Raw genomic sequence first — 23,494 nt, 5'->3', positions numbered from 1 at the left:
TCAAAATGTTAACAAAAGATAAATCCGGGTATTCCAGCAGGTTTTCTGTAAGTTTTTAGACAGAAATGTCTTTATGTTAAGATGCTTTAAAAAAAAAAAAAAATAGGGCAACTCAGTACAAATATACCAATACTGTTATCTCAAAATGAGTCTCTGCCAGCTGAACAAAATGGAGGCCATTCCTTGTCACTTGACTCCAGCAAGCACCAGTGACCTGGCCTGCACACCTCTACTGATGCTTCTACTGTGACTTCTCAGCTCTCAAATGTTCCCGCTCTGATCACTTGGCCCACCAGACATAAAATGATATGCCTAATAGAAGCACAGTTAGTGTGGTGCCCCCTCTCTGTTCTAAGGTCCCTTGTGGACTAGCGATTACAGATCAAATTCATTTGCTTGACCTTCAAGACCCTCCAAATATGACCCCAATTGGTATTCCTTTCTAATTTCTACTGGCATCTGTGACAAAATGCTGTGTATTAGAATACAAGGCTTAGGGTCAGAAAGACCCTGAATGGGGCGCCTGGATGGCTCAGTGGGTTAAGCCTCTGCCTTCAGCTCAGGTCATGATCTCAGGGTCCTTGGATCGAGCCCCATATCGGGCTCTCTGCTCAGCAGGAAGACTGTTTCCCCCCCTCTCTCTGCCTGCCTCTCTGCCTATTTGTGATCTCTGTCTGTCAAATAAATAAATAAAATCTTAGAAGAAAAAAAAAAGAAAGAAAGAAAGACCCCGAGTTCTCACCTAGCCTCCAAACTTCTGCGTGATATAAGGCAGATTCCTCAACCTCTCTCAATTGCATTTTCTTCCTTTCACACACACACACACACACACACACACACACACACACACACACACAGTGACCAGGACCCCAGTTCATCAGTTTCCCAAGTCTACAATAATTGCCATTCCTCGATTCTCTACAGAAGCTTCTTCTGACTGACATTTCCTCATCCTTAACTGTTTTTCTCTGTGAGAGCATTCTCTGATCTAAACTCAATCTCATACCTTTTGCGGAGATTTTCCATCTTCCCCACACATTTGCAATTGCCTTCCCTTCCACATTCTCATAGCCCTTTGGTCAGATCTCTATTATGAATTTAGCTTTTATTCCCCATCTTCATCTCAGTATTGGACCAAATGAGTTCTCAGTATGGGTGGGTTCAAAACACATGGGCCCTCCTGTGAAGCACTGGGGGGACAGTGCTTACTATTGTATATACTAAGTACCTATATAGTATCATCTCCCACTTTGGATTACACATTGATTTAGGGTGGTGGCCATGTCTTCAGGTATCTATTTGAATTCCCCACAGGACATGCAGCACAGTGCAGTGGGTCCTGTGCCCTCAATTTCGGTGAAATTATAGTAACCATAACGATAATACTAGCTAATGCTTACTAAGCATTTACTACATTCCTGATTCTGTTCTAGGTACTTTATACCTATTAAAACAGTTAATCCTCACAATGATTACATGAGGTACGTACACTTTATTACTAGTCCCAGTTTCCAGATAGGGAAACTGAGACACAAAAAGGCTAAATAATCTGCCGAAGACAGGAAAGCAGCATAGCCAGGAATGAAGCCCACGTAGCTGAGCTCCAAACCTCACTCTCTGAAACATTCCTCTGCACCCTTTATCCTCAGACTGTATTGGAAACTTTACATCTGAAGGATAGCAGACTGGCCCTGTGAGAGCAAAGAGAATGTCTCCAAACAGGGAAGAAGCCTGTAATCAAAAGTTTCAATGCCACAGGGCAGCCATCCCACCTGGTCACTCTCAGGAGATTATGTTTTTTTACTCAGTGTCTTTCCAGCAAGAACACTCTGCTTTCTTCCTTCCCCCAAGTCAAAAGCTACTGACTGACTACCAGTTTATATTTGGAAGCCCTATATCTTTGATACCTTACCCGTAGCCACCTCCTCGATTGGATTTTACCATGACAATGCTGTATGAGTAACTCCCCAAATCTCAGTGGCTTACAACCACAAATGCCTACTTTTCTTGTTTTCCTCTAAAGATCAGCTGTGGGGAATACCCGGGTGGCTCAAGCCTCTGCCTTCGGCTCAGGTCATGATCCCAGGGTCCTGAGATCAAGCCCCACATCGGGCTCCCTGCTCAGTGGGGAACCTGCTTCCCCCTTTCTCTCTCTGCCTGCCTCTCTGCCTACTTGTGATCTCTGCCTGTCAAATAAATAAATAAAATCTTCAAAAAAAATAAAGATCAGCTGTGGTTTGGTCACTCTTGGTCAGGTTTACCTTGGTTTGAGTGGGCAGGGCTGGACTTGGCTTTAGATCACATTCACCTCTGTTCCATGTGTTTTCATAAATTTGAAACCAGATAAATGCCAAAGACAAGTACTTCACAGAAGAAACAGTAGAGCAAAAGAGAGTAAATTAACTATAGATCATATTTAAGTCCTCTGCCCATGATACGTCTGCTAATCGCCATTGGCAAGCACATGTTGTATGAACCCATAATGACCAAGCATAGGGATTCATACTCTGCCTACTTTACTGAGAGGGAAAATTGTGTGACAAAAGAGCATGGAACTAAAACTATATTTTAGGAAGCACTGGAAAAGTGGGAAGGGTAATCCAATCTACAGAACTCTCCAGTGTCCCAGAGACAGCAAGGCAGGGGTTCCTAACACAAACAGCATCAGGAATAGCTCAAAGTCTGGCTTATCCCCCAGGCTCCAATGTGGACTCAGCCCCAGCCGTCATCTGGTAGTGGATGGATGAGACCACATCACAAAGGATGGGCAGAGAACATACTCGTGTATGATGTACCTACTTCAGAAAAGTCATGTTCCCCCAATCTGATTAAGTGAGGTATAGTGATGTGATTAACCAACAAATGGCTATTGTGCTTGGAACTCCAACACTGACTTGATGCTGTTGAGTCCCAAAGAGAAGTGGTACATCAGGGACCATTTGACCTCTTTGGGAAGACAGGACTAACACACTTGTGATACTTCCTGAACAAGCCAGTGTGTGATTAAGTTCTCAACCACACAGAGGAGCTCCTAGAGAAAAGGACAGTATTTTATAAAGTGATAATTGCACAGCAGGAAGCACATGCAGAGAAAGCCTTGGGGAGTTGAGAGCTTTGAAAGAGGACCTTGAATGTCCTATAGATAGAAGGAGCAGATAGAAGAATGTGAGATACACATTTCCAGAGAGGATAAGCAGATGAGTCAGGAGAGACCGGGGGGGGGGGGGCAATAATAGTGTGGGATATTCTATTCTAGGATTGTCATTTCATAGAGTTTTAGAAAATCGTATTCCAGGAGCAAGGGAGGGATAAAGGAAATTGGTCTGAACCGACAAATAACTTGGCTGCCCTGGTCTGAGAGAAATTCCTGAACTGTCTTTTAGTCTCAAGTTCTATTTTCTGTGTTATTTTTTTTTACAGCTTCAAACCCCTTCACTTTCTGACTAAAGTGTGTGGAAAGAAATGAAATTTAAATGATTCAACATATGTCACCCAGGACTACTGGGCCCTGCCGTTCTTTTTTAAAGACAACCCCCAGGAGACTTTCTATTTTCAGTTTGAGCAGATTTCCATTTCAACCAGACCTAACAGGGATGATACTTTTCCCTTCTCTCCCATTCAGCGTGGGAGCCAGTTGGGATTCTTTAGAAGATCTGCTGTGTTGCTGAGTGTCTTGGAAGAATGCAGCATTGCTGTAGATCCGACTGAACCAATAAATCATGACCTGGACACAAAGGCCATTGTGCCCTCCTGCTTATCACCAAGAAAAGGAAATGCAGGGCCATTTCTTTCTTCCTTCGTGGCAATGTAGCACCAAAGGGGTTACCATATGAGGAGGAAGAATTAAGATCCGAAAGCTGGATATTTTTCTAGCTTGAGTTAAAATTTGACTTTGGGATGATAAATGTCATTACAGAGAATTTTAGTGCTTGTCCCGATCTGGTTCTAGGAGCATAGGAAGATTAAGCATCCCTACTCTGTTGCTGCAGGGTGGTTATATTTGACTGGTTCTGGTCAATGGACTGAGACATGGATGAAGCTGGGAAGGACCCACTCACATTTCTCCAGTGCCTCATCCTCTGCCTGTTGAAAAAGAAAGCATGGAAGGAGGAAGGAGGCATGCTGTTGGTGCAGCAAAGAGTGGTGCCCCATCAGCCCGAACCACCAAGTTATTGTATGGAGAACAGCTGTCCTGAAGGATTTCCTGGACACTCGGAGGACATTGCCTAAACAAGAAAGATCGCTTTGCTATAGGTAGTCGCTAAAATTCCAGAATTGTTTGTTACCAGTTTGACATAGCCATGCTGACTAATAAAAGCTAACCCATATCTACAAGGCTCTAAAAACAGTAAACTTGATTTAGGCTAGAGTAGTTAAGACTGGACAAAATAGAGCCCAGGGCAGAGATGTTTGAGCAGCATGAAGTACCCCTAAGCTCCAGTGTGGGTTTTACTCATAGGTGAATCCCTTGCCATCTCATTTAAAACCTAACAGTTCTTACTTTACACAAAATTCTAACACAGCTTCTCCTTTCCTCTCTTGCTTAAAGCAGAACATTAGAAATGAGAGTGTTCAGAGACACACTTACAGCAACAAACAGAGATAGCTGAAGTTCATCAGTTTGGGTGTTTTTGTTGCATTCTCAGTCCTGAATTAGTTTCCTGTGACTTTCTGAAATGCCATTTAGTCCATATCTTGGCAATGATTGCTTAATGCCTTCTCCGTGACCCACCACCCTGTGATGCAAAACATTACCTAAAGAGGATATGGTGGAAAGAATATCAGAAGCATGGTGCTGTTGACAAGAAGCCAGTGCAAGCTCGTTAGCTTGAACATATACTCTGGCTTCTTACCACTGGCCTCCAGCTTTGGATCTGAGTGTAGACACAGAACATGTAAGGGGCTAGAAGGCATCAGCTTCTTATTCCTGAAGAAGAGTATGATTTATAGAAGCAAATTCATTATACAAATGTGGACATAGAGCAGCCCTGTCTAGTATTGCAGGCTTCACTTCTTTGGGCATGGACTCATGAGGACTCATTTCTAAAGTTAATTCTACCTGCAATTAATAATGGCAGGTGTATAGAACTACAGTTCTTTGATTGCCATTTTCTCCCGTACACTTGAACGAAGAACAAAGTTGACAAGTGATGCCTGGGGGAGATATCTCCCCCAGAAGGAAGGAAGCTAACAGATGACACTATGCTATAGCCATTAGTCATTTATAAAGCCATGTCTAGTTGTTCATAACCTACCTCTATAGGCCATCCAAATCCTATGGTTTATTATGTAATCATCCATCATTTTTCCATATCTGAAGCCAAGCAAGGAGGGAGTGACTGATAGAGAAACTAGGGTGAATTTAATTTTCTAACCAGTTATCTCTCTGAATGGAGGCATTTCTTATGAAAGTGCCTTGAACCTTAAGAAGATGGGTGCCTGTTTCCCTGGCCAGTCTATCTTCCAGAATTGTGTCTGAACATGTCTCGCCTCTGAGTGCTGCTGGTTATGTTTAGCAACCAGGAGTTTGGAGAGTTTGCTATGAGGATGCATGAGGTTGATCTATGTCGGGTAACAAAGTAAGACATGCTAGAGGTCTCTACCTCTCAGTGACTCCTGTTGAAGGATCCTCGGTAAAAAGAGTCCATACTGAATTGGGAAACGTTCACAGAGAAAGCATTCAATAGTGACCAATTCTTTCACAAATTTGGTAAAGTCAAAGCTACCTACCCCTGCCACAAGAAGGATCAGAGCTCTGCAGTGATCATTTACAACGTGGGCTGTCAGACCCAATCCTTGGTGAGCACGGTTAAAAGTAATGAACTTGCAGACAGGGTCTTTATCTCAGTTGTACCCTTCTCTATCACTTAGAGCAAATGGTCAAGCTGAAAGGATGGGATTTCAAAGTGGATCTGTGGATGCTACTAGCAACTCCACTCTGATTTTCCAGAGTACGATTCATCTGGCATCAGAACAAATTTACTAATAGCTTAGGACTTGTCTTTATGTAGAATTAAACAATGAGATAAAATTAAAAATAAAAGATAAAGCGGGTATAAAGAGATATTTTTCTCTCTGATCTACCCATTTTTACTAGGGAATTGCTTTTTTTTTTTTTTTTAAAGAATCCTGGAGGTGAAATCAAATAATTTCCTGCTGTAGTAACTGAGTCACACACAGTTCATCTTTTCTTGCAAACTCAACAATGCATAGATCTGATTGAGGAATGAGCATCTGCTCACTTTTGAAGAACTTCCTCCTAATGTGTAAGAGTTAAAAAACCATTAAAAATAACAACTTAGTCTCACATAGCAGATATTTTGCTTATTTTTGAGGGGCCACAAAATGAAGGATTTAAACACTGTATTTTTATTGTCTCAAAGCTTCGAAAGTAGAGTCATCTCCTATTTATGCTCCTAAAGGTACAATATCAAGGTCTGTCATTTGCTGGTAAAAAAAGTTGGAAGACTAACATGGAAGCAGTGGGTAATGGTACTTTTCTTTTAGGAAACCAGAGCCACTGAGAGGGGTGTATCACTAATGAGATGTTGTTGAAGACTGATTCTTCCCTGTCCAAGTGATTCTGATATAACACTCGTGGAAGAAGACAGTTGAGTGAGTGTAATATGAGTTTGTGTATAAGGAAGAGGTGAAAGTGTTGAGATATTTCCCAAAATTATTATGTGTGACTACTTAGGTTTGTTGACTCAAAACTCATCTACCCACACAACTAGCAGCACTGCAATTTATCAGAATATGTGAGTATTCCTACCAGTCTCTGTAGGTCTGTTTACAGTTTCATTGTTACCAAAAAGTCACTTTCTATATGAGAATGCTAGAAAGGAGACAACCCAGACTGTTCTTGGCCAACATTTACTGTCCTCATTATACTGGCGCTCTGACCTTGAATTTTTCTAGTTTGGCTCTTTCCCTGAATTCAGGGCCCCTGGATGTTGGGGGAATCTATGTACACTCAAAATTCCATGAAACATGTGTGAGTTTGGGTGTATGCCAGTGTGTGTGCGCACACGTTTCTGACAACAGGGTCCATAGCTTTCATCTTGGTCTCAGACTGGTTTTGTAACACTAGCTCCAAAGAATGATAAGGAACACCAGCTACAAAGGAATGTCTTCTACAGTAAGCACCCAGCTCGACAACACATTTGCCTTTTCTCGTCCTTTCAAAGTCTCTTTGTGGATGCAGGTTCATCCCCCGTTCCCCCCTGTTTCTTCTCTTGCCCTCGTTTTCTTCTCCTGCGTGAAGCATCCTCCCTTATGAATCACATCTGAGTGGTCTCTGATGGAATTATTCCCTCATAGGTGTTAACTGCAGGATATAGGATCTCTTCCAGCATTCTTTAGCTTGACATTTTAAAACAAAGTGAGAGCTTAGATTGAACAAACAAAAGTGACAGAATTTCAGACACTGGGATCTCTTGTTTGAAATTACTTATGGGCCCCTCATAGCACCTTTCCCCTCCCATAAGCAAGTGACAATACCGTGCCTCTTACATGTGTGGATGATTCCAAACAAGCCATTTTCTTAAACTACGGGAAGTCACCAAGAGGACACATTCTAGTTCAACAGGAGAAACAGCAGCCAAACCTGCTGAGAAAGTAAATATGCGTTGGCTGATTCTCGTATGAATTTGTAATCTGATCACGTAGTCTTCTCTCTAAGTTGTACAATTATACCTCTTCAGCAACCTCAGACTGTTGAAGAACCCATATCAGTGTCCTCTCTACAAAGAGAAAAGGGCAGAGTGTGACCAGAATTTCTTATCTTGCTTTTTCTAAAACACAGAAGAGCATCATCCAAAAGAAAGTGCAGGCAGAAGAGTAGTGGGCTCTTTCCTTCCTCACACAGCATTTCTCCAACCCAGAGGAGCTTTTAGTCTCCCTTTCAGCTCTTTCCACACCTGAGGAAAGGCAGATGCCCCCACACTGTCCTTCTGCTTACCCACCGACATTCTCATGGGAATACCTGCAGCTCCTCCAGTGCCCTATCCACTCCCTTTCTTGAAAAATATACCTCACATCCCAAAGGGTATCCCGAATTATGTACAGAGATCTCAGCATCTTCCTCCTGGAGAGGAGACTCTAGCCAATTACCTGTTAACCGTTCTGAGAAAACGGTCTATATATAATAAAACTGCTTAAATAAGCCCACAAAGAAGGATCATGTCAGGCCCTCCCCACAGCTTCTTCGAGTCTCCTGTAACACTCCTGAAACCTAATCATCTTCCCTAGTTTGCTTACTTTTCCGAGCAACAGTGTGTGTGTGTGTGTGTGTGTGTGTGTGTGTGTGTCTATTCCATTATCATTAATGGGAACTGGGAGCACTTAAGAGGAGGCAAGCCTTTCCCTAGAGAGGTAATTTCATGCATTAAGATATCAAAACATGAGAGAATACACATTGATATGTGGTGGATTCATATGATTGGCTCCATTAACACTAATGGGAATGAGGCCCCTGTCTTCCCGCCACACTGACTGGACAGATATCTCAGGCTTGGCGCCTCAGGAGGCCCAGGCTTGATGACTGACCTCACCCTTGCATGTAGTTTCCTTTGTTTTCAAAACCAGCTGGATAAATATGGCAGAAGCCCTTGATTGAATATAGATACGAGGCCTTCACCCTGGCAGCGGGCGGTCTGTGTGGTCTGGCTTTAAATGAATGCATGAGACTGACTCCATAAACCACATAAACACCAGTCTAACAGACAAAGCAAATTAAGGATATCTGTCTTTCTGGTGTTAGAAAGGAGACAAAGACAGCAGGCCCAAAATGGAGTCACTTATGCTAACCTCCACCAAGACTTAACACTTAACCTGACAGCAGCTTCAGCCACTCTCAGAAATGTGACCTTTAACCAGCCATCCTGGAATTTCTTTGTTAACCCTAAGAGGTAATCCACTGATAGACCCGTTTCATTCCCTGTAGGAGGGCAACCTTGCTAACCACAAAGCATTCTTTAGTAATAATTACCATTCTCTACTCTCTCTCTGTCTTTAAAAATCTTTCCCTTCCTGTAGCTCTTTGAAACTCCTTTCTATTTGTTAGATGGGATGCTGCCTGATTAGTGAATCATTCAATAAAGCGAATTAGATCTTTGAAATTGAATTTTTGTTATTTAACTCTAGAAAGGAGATGCAAAATCCTTAACCTCAAAGCTCGACATATGCTACGGATTCAAGCTACCTAGAGGACCAGCTATCTCCTGATGGGCCCACTGTTCACATGCCCTCTCCTTAATCTCTCATGAACTATTCCATGAGCAGAATCTTAGTAACTCCTGTCCAGAGACATTGCGCAAGGCTGAGCAAATATATCTGCCAGGCAACATACTGTATCTATTCACAGATCATCATGAAGCAGTGAGTAGTAAAGTATCCCCTTTATCTTGTTTTCTGCCCTTCCCTTTCCTGCCTCACTTTCTTTTGTCTTCACCCTTAATACCCTGGGTCTGCATCTCCCAAATAAAGCTTCAGCACTTAATCCTTGCCTCGGGCTCTGTTTCCAGGTAACTCTGCCTAAGTGCATTTATTGTATATCTTGTGCATATATTATATGTAACTTATAAATGAGTTAAAGATAATGAGAATGTATCAATATTTGTCTAACAATTAAAGCTTATAGGAATAACTTCTGTACAAGTAACATGTGTGTTCAGTCCACTAATAAGGAGAACTCAGATCTTTTTTGTGATAAAGTAATAAGGTTGCTGTGTAACACCTTGGAGAGCAAGCATTAAAGTAGGGATTGGGAGGGGGAAAAATTGCTTTAGTGCCACAGCTGGTACTGGTTTTAAGTTGGATGTGAGTTATGCAGCTGGAAGTGTTTTGCAGAGCAGTTTAGATGAGTGGAATGAGTGAAAGGACCAGCCAGCAAAGCTGTGCACTGTATACACACAAAGCCCAGAATCCAGAGAACTAAGGGCTTTATCTTCTAAGAGTCTGCATTTCCCAAATACGACCCAATTACTCTCCTTCCATCCTTTCCCTTAATCCATATTCCTCCCTTCCCTACATTGTGACAGAATGTCTAAAGCATTTCTGTAAATGGAGAGATAGAAAATAAGAAAAACAAATCTTCTCAGACTACAGAAATGAACTAATATGGGAGGGATGTTTGCTCCCTCCTGTCACTATCCCCAGATTCTACAGATTCTTATAAGAGATATTCAGAGAGCCTCAATATCTTGAATATCTTAGAAGAGCTAGTTCTTCTTAAGTTGAAGGGGGTGGGATGGGGTCACACATGATCAGAGTCATGATACTGTAAAGTTATCTGTTAAGTTATACTTCAGTTGGCATGGCCTCCTCAGTTTACTGAGAAACTAAAAGATGGTGTTCAGAATGTAACTTTGAAAAGGAGCCAAATCTGAGTTCAAATGTGTGTTGTCATCCTCAGCAACCCTGTGGGAGGGTTATACAAGTTGTGTTATTGACCTTTTTGTGTCTTATAATTGGTAATAAAATCCTCTTAGACAGGTGTCATAGGCAAGGTACCCCTGATATGAGAATTCGTGTACAAACATGTTTTTTAAAAGATTTATTTATTTGAAAGAGAGAGAGCTCATGAGCAGAGTATAGGGGTGGAGTGGAGGAGAGGCAGAGGGAAAGGGAGAGAATATCAAGTAGGCTCTGCCCTCAGCAGGGATCCTGACACAACGCTCATTCCCAGGCCTCTGAGACCATGACCTGTGCTAAAATCAGGAGATGGATGCCCAACTAACTGAGTTATTGAGGCATATATGGTGGGATGTTTCTAATAATGATTTTCAGTACTACTGAAGAAATTGAGCAAGTTGCTCAGACATCACACATCTAGCCAGAGCAGAGCCCTAAAAGAGGACCTATGCTTTGTTCTCTTGCTCTGACTCCCTGAAAGCTACATGCCTACACTCTGGATCATTTGGTACCCAAGTGTCTTCTTCTGGGTGGTTCTATCCTAAAGTCAATTAGAATTAAAGTGAAGAGTTAGAATGAAAGTGATTCTGTCATGTGTTTGTTAGCACTGTTCTGGAACTCTGAACAGAAAAGGTCAGACAATTCAAAAGGCATTCATCCATGTGGGTGTATTCACATGGAAGCAAAGCTGAGTTGGAAACACTTCACATTGACCAGTGTCATATTTTCATTTGAAAGTAGAGCCTTGTCATCTCTCATTAAGTCTCTAAAACGAACCTACTATATTATGTGAATAAATCCATACTCTTTCCTGGAACTACTCAGCACTTTTCCATCATTCTTCATCCTCATTCTGTATTCTTTGCTTCTAATAAAGAAACACCCACGTGCCTCTTGTTGGAATAATATTCTTAAGCTACTCAAGCCACTTTGCCAGAAGAGCTGAGAGTCTATAGATGCCAGAGCAAACCTTTACTGATGACAGATCATGCTGAACTGAGAAGTCCTAGTTCCCTCATCATGAGGTAGGACAAACTATGGAGCTCCCCTTGGGGTCAGGCTGAGCTGGAAATTTATGTGAAATTTCTCTATCCTCTTCTAGCTGCTTTAAGTTCCCTGTTAAGTTTCCTTCACTCCTTCACTAGTCTTTTCTGGGAGCAATTCCATAATACATCACTTCTAAGTGAACCTCTGTCTAAGGGCCAACTTTTGGAAGTCCTGACCAAAGACGCTAATACGAAAGGATTTTCTTAGTAAGTGTAAGAATAAAGCAAGCTAGCAACACTGCATAATAAAAACAAACATTTTTTGCATGACTATTAGTTATCAGTTAAAGGAAAGGAAAGCAATCTATAGTTTACAGTATGTATGGGCTAAGTTTACAGATAAAGAATAAATTATAAAATAAAACCTAAAAAAGTTAAGTAAGCTATTCATAATCACACAGCTAGTTAAAGACATCTTGAATCAAACTGTTTGACAATAAAGCCTAGACTCTTAAACAGTCACCACCTTTGAACCCTTAAACTTGAAATGAAGAAAGTGTGAAAGAAGATCCTTTCGTTCTTATTCCAAGAGGCATCCATTTCAATCTCTGGATTAATTGTCCAAAGAAATTCTTTGTTTTCAGATTCTCTGCTAGGTCAGCTTTGTGAATGTTTCTGGATTTTGCATCATATTCCATGGAGGAAAGTGTAGACTGACATTTCACTTGCATTTTTATACTTGTGTTACTTAGATCTTCTTAGAGACCCCATTGAGTCCCAGTGCTAGCTGCCAGTGACTCTCCACCAGGGAGTTAGGTTTAAAATTATCACTGACAATAAAGGCTCATCCACCAGAAATGTAATATCCCTGAAATATGACCTTCTTCAAGTTCAAAAGATAGTATCACTAAACTGAAAAGAAATCCTTCTATGTAGGGTTGATCTTATTAACTATAATGAGGACCAGTTTCGATCTGCTCACCAAGTGTGTTGTAAGAAGGAAGAAAGAAAGAAAAACAAGAAAGTGGAGATAAGGCTAATTCAGTGGAATTCAGTCCCACAAATGTACTGAAGGTTTTCTGTCCTTTCTCACTTCATTATACTGGGGTAGCACCCCTGCCATCTCCTTTTCGAACTCCACCATAACTCCTACAACCGCATTCAGAGCAGCAACAATACTTCACAATGATTCTAAGGATAATACTCCCTAAGTATTTCTCCACTGCTAATAAAATCTATTTGGAAACTATAAAGCTAATGGTCATAAAAAGTAGTGAAAACAGATGCAGAGTCAAAGAGAAAAGAGCCAGGGATGGAGGGATGTTTCATTGTTCCTTTACTCTTTCCCTCCTGCCATATATTAATGCAAACAATAGTAGATAGTAGATCACTGGGACGCCTACATTTGTGGGTGGATCCTCACACATCTGGAACTATGTGAAAGATACCCTACTAGGTGCAGGCATCTTCCCTTCTGCAAGAAGTTTATTGTCCAGACTGAAGGTTAAGACTTTTGAATTAATCTGATATAGCATAAAATATGTAGATTCTATTCATGATTGTGTGGATTTAGCAAATGAAAAAATCAGATTGATCAAAGCAAACATTGTGAAGGAGATTGATTTTGAACAGCAGCTTGCTGTGGGCAGGCTAAGGGGACCAGAGGAAATCCCATGCTCCAGGGCTAAATAAGCAAATGTGTGGCAGAAAAAATTTAGAACATGTATCTGACAATAATGGGCCTACAGGCAAAAAACAGTCATAACAAAAACTTGAGAGATCCGAACTAGGGCTAAATTGTCTTTCAAATATTTTTGAAATGTCAAAGACTTTCCTTATCAAACACACATTGATCATTGCCTAAAAAAATATATATATGATTAATCTATTTGTGTATAACAAACCACCATGATGGCTGTTGATTTAAGACAACAACCATTTTGTTTAATCATAATTCATTGGATAAGAATTTGGGGCTGGGCTCAAGTGAATGGTCTTCTCTTGATCTAGTCTGGGGTCATTCATTTGCCATTCTGGCAGCTCAGGTGGGGTTAGGTGGTCTTGATGGCTTTGAATATATGTTCCTATGTTGGAGACAATATAAAACCACAGATTCGTTAATGCTGAGGAACAAGCTCTATCACCACCTGCTCCCCATGCCCCAGAGTCTGCAGTAGGTGGAATCTGGCTCATGGACTCTGCAGTTCCATCAGTGTTATAGTGAAGATTCTAGTAAACAATATTGACAGAGCTAAGGGGGTTAGTTAAGGGTTATGGATCTAAACCCAAGACATTTATCATTCTTTTACTATAGAGAAGACATTCTGAGCAAGATTTCAAATTTGGAGATAAATCTATGCAATTTATCCAACTTAAAAAATCACCCAGTACCACGAATTTTTGGAATGGTTAGATTGAGAGATGGTCAACTCACCTTGTTCAGTGCTCTATAATAAGACATGGAAGGAGTCTCTGGTCTCAGGAGAACATAGCTATGATGAGCATGAGCAACAGTGGTGACATTCTTTATCAGTGGAGAAAAAGTAAATCTGTGTGTTCCTAGTATATATCTGAAGGTTCTGGCATAGATATGGAAAGGACATCTTTCTCCCTTTGGGCTAAAACACAAGACACATAGCATACTAGCAACACCTTTCCTCCTTAACACCTACCTAGGAATTTATCATACCTGAAAGTAATATATTTTCATTTACTCTTAGTATTGAAAATCTAGCTCCTTAACCTTCTGATATTTGAAAGGGAAAAATGTCATTTAATGGCCTGAAACAGAATCTAACTAAATGGTCCCCAAACAGACTGAAAATTGTCATCTGCTTTCTAAAAATATCCAAGAGAGTCTTTGGTACAACACTCTGTCTGCCTACAGTGGTTTTCCCAAAGGGTGGGGACAGTTCTCAAAGTACTTTAGAAATGTTAACTCATTTATCCCTCAAATACTCTTAATTAATATATAAAGAGCAAGAATTTATTGCCTTTTTTTTTTTTTTTCTAAGAGTCACAGTAACATCTGTCCATATCCCCATTGGCCCTACCCTGTGGTGCACATTGACCTGACATCCAAATGTCACCATTTGCATATCTTTGCCCAAGGGAATCTCTTGCCATCACATTTCCCTGCCCTTATGCACAGCAGAGCAAAATGACTGGAGAATTAACAGTCCCCAGGAGGAGCCATCAACCCACTGACAAAAATTAAAAATCAGTATGCAGCACTTCTCCCTAGACAACCTCTACCTGCTGGTGGGATAACTCTGATCCCCATGTTCTAAACTGGCTCTCAGGTTCCCAGTGGGATGGAGCTCCAGTGACATTCACAGAGGCACAGAGACAAACTGAAAATCCAGCTTGAGTCATCTGCCTCACTATCCTGATTCTTCCTGGGGTTGCTTCCTAACTAAATCTCTCACATGCAAATCCTTGTCCCATATTCTGCTTCTGGGAGAAACAAACTAAGACAAACAGTGATGCATAGAGTAAAACTGTTTGCTCTTAATTAAATTAAATCAGATCTAATCTTCAGGTCTGGGTTCCAGAATTCCGTCCATAAGACCTTGCTCTTCTTTCTATATTTAGAACTGTGAGGTTTATAAATTTAAAAAGACCATAGACAGTTTCTTCCAAACTCCTCATTCTACAGATAAGGAAACTGAAGGTCAGAGAGGTGAAGAACTTGCTTCTTGGGGTAAATAAAACAGAACACTTTCTCGTTCCCAGAACAGCACTGTCCACATTAAGCCACACCATACTGATTGTTTTGAGAACATCTATAGGTCTTTCCTTATTGAATATGATGCAATCAAAATAACATAGACCAATAAGGGAGAGATACAAACTTGCAGATAGCTAGAAAAATAGGCTAGAATAAGAAATAGGGAGCAAAAACAGGTAAAGGGGAGTGGGAGATAAGGGTTTCCAGTTACGGAATGACTAAGCCATAAGGATGAAAGGTATAGCACAGGGACTATAGTCAATAGCATTGTGATAGCTTCATATGGTAACAGACCATAGCTATACTCATGGTGAGCACAGCATAACATCCCTAGACTTGTCAGATTACTATGTTGTACACCTGAAACTAACGTAGCATTGTATGTCAACTGTACTGCAATAAAAAAAATAATTAATAAATAAATAAATAAAAATTCTAAAATCAGGAAAGAGTAAAGGAAGAAAAGACAGGTTAGCCTAGCAGCGGAAGGCTAAATTGAGTACAGTGGTTCTCATCTTGGGACACACACTGGAATTATGTGGGGTGTTTTTAAAAATACTGAAGCCTGGATCCATTCTCCCAGAGATCCTGATTTAATGGCTTTGGTGTGCAGCATTAAAAAAAAAAAAAAATGTGCTCAGTTGACTCAAATGTGCACCCAAGATTGAGAACCACTGGTTTGATGGACCAAGCTGTGTGATATTTCCATTATTGAGATAAGAAATCACATTGTTTCAAGTAGAGACTCTTGAAAGTCAGAGAGGCTCTAAGCATATTAAAACATGAAGAAACAACAAAAGAATCTGTAAAAATGTTGTTATCTCTTGAAGGTTTACACTTCATCTATTAACATTTACAGAGAACATTGTGCAATGACACATTAAATACAGTGCTTGTTGTAAGCCAAATAATGGCCCCAGAGTTGTCTGCATCAAAATCCCTAGAACTTGTGAATATGTTACCTTACTGATAACTGAGATTTTGAAACTATGATTAAGTTAAGGTTCCATAAATGGGGAGATTATCCTGGATTATCTGGCTGAGCCCAGTGTAATTTTAAGAATCCTTACGAAAGGGAGGCAAGAGGGTCAGGCAAGAAGCAGAGGCTGGAGTAATACCATTGCTGGAGGGGCCAGGCATCAAGGAATGCAGGTGGTTTCTCAAAGCTGGAAAAGAGAAGACACAGATTCTCCTCTGGAGCTCCCAGAAGGGATACAGCCCTGCCAACATCCTGATTTTAGTCTCATACAACCTGTTTTCAGCCTCTGACCTCCAGACCTGTGAGCTGATCAATCTGTGCTGTGTATGCTAAGTCACTATGTGTGTAGTAAATTGTTGCAGTGGCAGTAGCAAACTCATACAAGGCTAGCTGTGTGGTCTATTCAATGAGATACAATTTTAAAGTTGTTGGATAAACATTTCTTTCACCCCTGTACCCACTCCCAGCCCCATGGATAATGTAATCTAAAGATAAGACTGAAAGCTTAAACCTGGAGCCCTTTGTGACCGTGCAGTCCAAGCCATATGACTTTCCTGGCCCCAGTGATCAGCTCTGCCTCCAAGGACATGTGATGATGTTGCAGGTGATATTAAAAGGTCACAGGTTAATATTTGCCTAAATGATGTCCAAAGCAGAGTATTAGAGATTCTGAATGATCATTTGTTCACTTATTTGTTTATTCTTCTACTCGTCCATTTATTTACCCACTCAACCAAAACCTTTTGGCTCCTGCTACTGTTTTTGGCAAGGGTGTGATCTAGTATGGTTAGGATTTCCAGATAAAACACAATAGGACCAGTTAAACTCGAATTTCAGAAAAACAAACAATAGTATGTGTATACCAAATAATGGATCATGTTAATATTGTAATATTATTTTGTGTTTACTTGATATTTAAGTTTAACTGGGAATCCTATATTTTTATTTGTTAAATCTCATAACCCTGAGTATTGTGGTTCTCAGCCAAAATTCTAAGATACACTACTGTGTTACTGGTATTTTGTTGCTATACTTTGTGTATGATTGATGTTTATAAAAACTTAGATCTGATCCTCTCAAACTGAATTTATTCTGGTATATAGTCTTGTGCCAGAGAGAGAAGGGTAGAATTTTTGACAGAATAAGAAGAAAAAAACAAGGCACATGCACTTGGACAGCCCCTGGGAGTTAGAAGATGCCATGCGTTTTGAAAGGTAGAAAATAAAGGAAGAGCACGACTGATCCAGTGTGTATTTCAGAGGCTAACGGACCATCTTTTGAATTCTGCCCTGCCATTTACTAGCTGTGCTATTTAAGGGAAATTATGTTTTTCTCTGAGCTTTTGGGTCTCTTTTCCTATAAAGTTAGAACATTGTCTTTCACTTTTCACAGATGACACGATACTCTATGTTGAAAATCCTAAAGACTCCATGCAGAAATTGCTAGATCTTGGACAGGAATACAGCAGTATCACAGGATATAAAGTCAATGCACAGAAGTCAGTGGAATTTCTATACATTAACAATGGGGCAGAAGAAAAAGAAATCAAGGTATTGATCCCATTTACAATTGCACCAAAACCTGTAAGATACCTAGGAATAAAGCTAACCAAAGAGATAAAGGATCTGTACTCTGAAAACTATAGAACACTTATGAAAGGAATTGAGGAAGACACCAAAAGAAATGGAAAAACATTCCATGCTCATGGATTGAAAGAAAAAATACCTTTAAAATGCCTATACCACCCATAGCAATCTATACATTCAATGCAATCCTTAACAAAATACTATCAACATTTTTCACAGAGCTGGAACAACAATCCTAAAATTTATATGGAACCAGAAAGGACCCTGAATAATCAAAGGAATGTTGAAAAGAAAACCAAAGCTGGTGGCATCCCAATTCTGGATTTCAAGCATTATTACAAAGCTATAATCATCAAGACAGTATGGTACTGGCACAAAAACAGACACATAGATCAATAGAACAGCACAGAAAACACAGAAATGGCCCCTCCAACTAATCTTGGACAAATTAGGAAGGAATATCCAATGGAAAAAAGACAGTCTCTTCAACAAATGGTGTTAGAAAAATTGGACAGCCACATGCAAAAGCATGAAACCAAACCACTTTCTTACACTATACACAAAAATAAACTCAAAATGTTTTAAAGACTTAAATAAGAGAGAGGGATCCATCAAAATCTTAGAGGAGAACATAGACAGCAACTTCTTTGACCATGGCTATAGCAACTTATTGCTAGACATGCATTCAAAGGCATGGAAAACAATAGCAAAAATGAACTATTGAGACTTCATCAAGATAAAATGGTTTTGCACAGCAAAGGAAAGAGTCCACAAAACTAAAAGATAACTGACAGAATGAGAGAAGATACTTGCAAATGACATATCAGATAAAGGGCTAGTATCCAAGATCTGTAAGAGCTTACCAAATTCAACACCCAAAAAAAAAAAAAAAATCCAGTCAAGAAATGGGCAGAAGAGGGGCACCTGGGTGGCTCAGTGGGTTAAGCCGCTGCCTTTGGCTCAGGTCATGATCTCAGGGTCCTGGGGTCGAGTCCCGCATCGGGCTCTCTGCTCAGCAGGGAGCCTGCTTCCCCTCTCTCTCTCTGTCTGCCTCTCCGTCTGCTTGTGGTTTCTCTCTGTCAAGTAAATAAAAGCTTTAAAAAAAAAAAAAAAAAGAAATGGGCAGAAGACATGAACAGACATTTCTTTAAAGAAGACATACAAATGGCCAACAGTTCAAAAAATGTTCCATTTCACATGGTATCAGGGAAATACAAATCAAAACCACATTGAGATATCACTTCATACCACTCAGAATGGATAAAATTAACAAGTCAGAAAATAACAAATGTTGGTGAGAATGAGGAGGAAAGGGGAACACTTTTACACTGTCAGTGGGAATACAAGCTGGTACAGCCACTCTAGAAAACAGTATGGAAGTGCCTCAGGAAGTTAAAAATAGAACTACGCTATGACCCAGCATTTGCACTAGTAGGTATTTTCCTCAAAGATACAAATGTAGCTATCTGCACCCTAATGTTTATAGCAGCAATGTCCACAATAACCAAACTGTGGAGGGAGGAGCCCAGATGTCCATCAATGGATGAATGGGAGATATATATATATGAAGGAATATTACCCAGCCATCAAAAAGGATCCATTTACATCAACATGCGTGGAACTGGAGGGTATTATGTTGAGTGAAATAAGTAAATCAGAGAAAGACAATAATCATATGGTTTCACTCATATGTGGAATATAAGAAATAGAACAGGGGATCATAGGGGAAGTGAGGGAAAACTAAATGGGGAGAAATCAGAGAGGGAGACAAACCATAAGAGACTCCCCCCCCCCCCGAAAGACTCTTAACTACAGGAAACAAATTGAGGGTTGCTGGAGGGGAGGAAGATGGGTGCATGGGGTAACTGGGTTGTGGACATTAATGAGGGCACATGATGAAATGAACACTGTGTTTATGCAACTGATGAGTCACTAAATTCTACCACTGAAAATAATACACTATTTGTTAATTGAATTGAACTTAAATTTAAAAAAAATAAATAAAAAGAATATTATCTAATTTATAGGTCATTGAGTCAATCAACCAATGTTTATTATATACCTGTTATGTGCCAAGCATCATTCCAGCTATTAAAGATACTACATTTAACAGTCCAGACAAATTCCTTCTTCTCTTATGTTTCTTCAGGTATTGTGATGATTAAATAAACTGTCACAGTGCTGAAGCACATAGGAGGTGTTCAATAAACATTACAGAATGATGGCTTTGATTCCTGATGGCTTAAGACCCTGTCATCAAGAGGCTTACTCTCAAGTAAGCAGATTCGTCCCCCCTGCCTGCATTGTTCCCCCACAGGCCTGGGAAATCTATTTGGGGAAAACTATTTTCATCTTGAGTAACACAGACTGTCATTTCCCTCTGGCCTAAGAGGAAATAGCAAAGGAGAGAACAGACTTCATTAGGTTTTGTACTTCCTCTGTGAGAGAAGTTTCCACAAAGCAGTTCACAGTGCAAAGAAGTACAGTGGGTTCTATGCCGTGTTTCACTGTAAGTCAAAAGACCCATGATGAGATGCTCCAACTTTTGCAGCTTTGCTTACCCATATGGAGATGGAGATAAGCAACAGTCTTAGGCATCTATGTGTTTACATTCAATCTCCCTTATTCAAGTAACATTTATTGAAGTAATTTCCATGCATGAGGGAGGTAAACTTCAGTTTTCACAGCTGACTGCAGTTCACATTGCTTATGTGCAAAAATTTGGCAGCAGCAGTGTGCTCTGAGATTATATAGGAAAGAAATATCTGATGGAATCCACAATATTTTCCTCATGTTGTGATGCACTATAATTTCCCTAATCTGTATGTGTGCCTCAGAAAATATAAATAGGAAAGACATTTATCACAGCCTAGAAAGTCATCTATTTATTCAACATCTGGCCACCGGATGGTCTTTATTAAGCACAGTACTGAGAAGAGCACAAAAGGCACATAAGACCTTGCTGCTTAATTTGGGCGCCTGGGTGGTTCAGTGGGTTGAGCCTCTACCTTCAACTCGGGTCATGATCTCAGGGTCCTGGGATTGAGCCCCGCATCACGCTTCCTGCTCGGTAGGGAGCCTGCTTCCCCCTCTTTGCCTGCCTCTCTGCCTACTTGTGATCTCTCTCTGTCAAAAAAATTAAAATCTAAAAAAAAAAAAAAAAAAAAAAAAAAAAAGACCTTGTTGTTTAAAGTGTGATCAAGCTGTGGGCAATTAGCATCATCAGCAATTAGTTCTACAGAAAGGCAGAACCTCATGTTCTGCCTGAGACCTACTGAACTAGCATCTACATTTTACAAGTTCCCAGGTGATTCAAATGTACGTTATAGTTTGAGAAGCCCTGATAGATGATATAGTTGTGATCATCTGGAGAGCCTACTGCTAGGGACACAGAATTACACACAATATTAAGAAATAATGGGGGGGCGCCTGGGTGGCTCAGTGGGTTAAACCGCTGCCTTCGGCTCAGGTCATGATCTCAGGGTCCTGGGATCGAGTCCCGCATCAGGCTCTCTGCTCAGTAGGGGCCTGCTTCCTTCCCTTCCCCTCTCTCTGCCTGCCTCTCTACCTACTGTGATCTCTCTCTGTCAAATAAATAAATAAATAATGGGAATGACCATATGATTTTTTCCCCTCAAATTAAAATCCAAACTTCCTGCAATGTTGTTTTCTTTCTTTTCTCTCACTGTTGTTTCAAACTTTTTCCTACCACAAGCAACCGGGCTGAACTCATTCAAAACAGTATTATTCCTGTCTTTATGGATTTATTTCCCGTGTTTCATTTCTTCCTCATGAATTTTTAGCTTTGGGCATGCAAATTCTCTATTCATCTTGTTTTTGAATAATTCAGCCTCACTAATATGTGAATTCTTTTTGCCATCAGCTTCATATATTCATGCCAATTGTTGGTGTCAGATTAATGGAACAGGTTAAAAAAAAAAAAAAGACTCCAAAATCAATTATGTCAGAGTTTGCAATATTCTTTACATTTGCAGTAAAGTTTCCTGTATCTCCTTTTCTGTGGACTCACATTGATTTTTTAAAAATTGAAACATGACTCACATACAAAAAAATTATGTCCCTTTAAAATACAACTCAGTGGTTTCAAGCATATTCACAAGGTTGTACAACCACCACCTCATTTCCAGAACATTTTCATCTCCCCACAAAGATACCCCATACCTTGTAACAGTCACTGTCCTTTTTCCTTCCCAAAGCTCCTGGTCACCACTAATTCACTTCCTGTCTTCTATGGATTTCCCCATTCTGCGCATTTCCTACAATTGGAGTCATTTGGTATATGGTCACTTGTGTCTGGTTCCTTTTACTTGTCATGTTTTCAAGGTTCATCCATTTTACAGCATGCATCAGTTCTTTATTCCTTTATATAGTTGAAGAGCACTCCATCGTATAGATACACTACAGTTGCTTATCCATTAATTTGTTGACGGATATTTAGGTTGCATCTGCTTTTTGGATATGAGTAAAGCAGCCTTGTTTATGAGTAAAACTGCTATGAACATTAATTTAGTGGTATTTGTGTGAATTGGTGTCATCAATTCTCTTCTGCATGTACCCAGGAATGGAATTGCTGGGCCATATGGTAACTCCACGTGTACCATTTTCAGGAAGTGCCAAACTGTTTTCCACAGCAGTTACACCACTTTAGATCCCCAACAGCAATGAGTGATGACTCTAATTTCTCCACATTCTTGCCAACACTTGTTCTTGTCTGTGCTTTTTATTATAGACACTTTTTGCTGTGAAATTGTATTTCATTGTAGTCTTCATTTGCCTTTCCCTAATCAGTAAGGATATTGAAAATCTTTCATGTGCTTGGTGGCCATCTGCATATCTTCTTTGGAGAAATTCCTACTCAAATCTTTTGCCCATACTGGGCTTTTTACTGTTGTTCTGCAAAGTTTTTGATGCATTCTGGATATTAGACCCTTAATAGATTACTTATTTCCTAAGATTCTCTCCCATTCTGTGAGATATTGTGTCACTTTCTTGATGATGTTCTGTGAAGCACAGACAATTTTTGGTTTGTTTGTCTTAATGTAGTCTAATTCATCCACCATTTCTTTGGTCGCTTGTGTTTTAAAAGTATCATATCTAAGAAACTATTGCCTAATCCAAGGTCATGAAGATTTGCACTTTTATTGTCCTTTAAGAGTTTTTAAATCTTAGCTCTTATTTAAGGTTTTTGGCCCATTTTGACTTAAGTTGGGCATATGGTGTGAAGTAGGGGTCCAGTTGCTCCAGCATCATTTTTTGAAAACATCAGTTTTTGAATTGCTTTGGCACCTTTAACAAAAATCAGTTGATCACAAACATATAAAATGGGTTTATTTCTGGACTCATAATTCTATTCCACTTACCTATATGTCTGTCTGTATGCCACTAGCACACGTCTTGATTATTGTATTTTGCATTAAGTTTTGAATTGGAAAGTATGAGTCCTCCAATTTTGTTCTTTTTCAAGACAGTTTTGGCCATTCTGGGTCCCTTCAATACGACTTTTAGAATCAGCTTGGGAAATATTGCCATCTTAATATATGAAATCTTTCTATTCAAGAACATGAGTCATCTTGACATTTTTGTAAGTATTCTTTCATTGCCTTCAATGATGCTTTTAAATTATCAGTATATAAGTTTTATATGTCTCTGGTTAAGTTTATTCCTGAGTATGTATTTCTTAAGGGTGCTATTATATGTGGAATTATTTTCGGAATTTCATTAGCAGATCTTTGCTGGTGTATAGAAATACAATGAATCTTTGTACATTGATCTTGTATCC

This window comes from Mustela lutreola, chromosome 9 (assembly GCF_030435805.1).
Source record: "Mustela lutreola isolate mMusLut2 chromosome 9, mMusLut2.pri, whole genome shotgun sequence".
NCBI classification, from domain to species: Eukaryota; Metazoa; Chordata; class Mammalia; order Carnivora; family Mustelidae; genus Mustela; species Mustela lutreola.
This window is presented reverse-complemented; position numbering follows the sequence as displayed.